General features: G+C 52.4%; 1 long non-coding RNA gene across 1 annotated transcript in view; it reads right to left on the minus strand.

Annotated features, from left to right (window-relative positions):
* The window catches only part of LOC147819683 (uncharacterized), a 3,266-nt gene extending 2,725 nt beyond the window's left edge, over nucleotides 1-541 (minus strand). Inside the window, exon 1 of the long non-coding RNA XR_015436723.1 lies at nucleotides 452-541. This is a non-coding gene — a long non-coding RNA (uncharacterized LOC147819683). The remainder of the gene's footprint in view (nucleotides 1-451) is intronic.
* Between the last annotated feature and the right edge of the window lie 777 nt (nucleotides 542-1,318).

Below are 1,318 nucleotides of genomic sequence, written 5' to 3' on the forward strand. Positions count from 1 at the left end.
ATGGAACCTGATGGAACCTGATGAAACCTGATTGAAACTGATGAAACCTGATAGAAACTGATGGAACCTGATGGAACCACGACATCCGAATCTATGTAAATAGTCTGTGATGTAATAAGTTAGCTGATCGATCATCTGTCTGGGCTTCAAGCTTCCAGTTCAGACCAATCAGCTTCCTCTGAGGGAGGAGCTACTGGCAGCTAGGGGCGTGTCTTAGGTGTGACAACTACAGAATTACTACGACCACTAGATATTGCCTTGCAACAAAACCTAAGTATGATGTCATAATAAGCTGCTGCACAGACAACCCGAGGGATCGTTACAGGAGGACAGACTCGTTAACAACACAGTCATTCAAACGTCACGTGTTTCCACGTGTTCCACTTTAAACTTAAACTTGAATTTAACCAGAGAAGAAGAGAGTGACTGCAGTGTGACTGTGTCCTCTCACCTGACTGACAGTCTGGCGTGGTGAAGACGTCGCTGCAGCCGCTCCAGTACTGAACCGCCGTCTTGCCGTGGTAGTCTCTGAGGCCGGTCTTAGCGTCTGTCCACAGAGACAGAGACACACGTCACACATCTGGACTGATCATGTGACTGATGTACCCTCCCCCCCCAGTCCTCATGGTCTCCCTGCAAACTGAGGCTCAGAACAAGGCCTCAGGAGAAACCGGGGGGGGGTGATTATTTAAGATAACGTGTGTGTGGGTTTGGTGGGGGGACAGCAGCCTCCTCATCATGACTGACACCACGTCCACTGTGTCCTGAAAGAGTCTACTTCCTGTGGGTCGACTGCAGCCAATGAAAAAGCTGCATCGTGAGTCCAACAGGAAACAAGCAGGTGAGTCGTCACAGTGCAGCGAAGATCTTTGTTCTTCCTGTAAATGATTGAAACGATGACGACTGCTCAGACGTTTGATTGACAGGTCAGAGGTCTGCTGTGACTCAGGTTTTTGTTTGGTTGCTGAGGCGACTGCCACCGGCCCCTCCCCCCTCTGTGAAACATGTTTAGTGTAGAGGCGGAGTCTGGAGACGTGACCCTGCAGACCACCTGTGTCCACGCTCTGACTCCCAGCATATGGCTGTCTGAGGGGGGGGGACTGAGGTGTGTCTGTGTGTGTGGGGGATGCTCACATCCATTTGCATCAGAAGCCCCCCCCCGACGGCTGAAGGCTCTGGTGGGCCTCATTAGCAGCAATATGAACTCCCCGCCTCCCCTCGTCCTGTGGAGGAGGGTGGAGGTGTGTGTGTGTGTGTGTGTGTGTGGGGGGGGGGGTTGGACCGGACCTGTCAGTCAGAGGTTTGGGGGGGTCTTTGT

The sequence above is a fragment of the Seriola lalandi genome, unplaced genomic scaffold, assembly GCF_002814215.2.
Source record: "Seriola lalandi dorsalis isolate HSWRI2012SDOR001 ecotype SW California unplaced genomic scaffold, Sedor1 jcf7180002050683, whole genome shotgun sequence".
Lineage (NCBI taxonomy): Eukaryota > Metazoa > Chordata > Actinopteri > Carangiformes > Carangidae > Seriola > Seriola lalandi.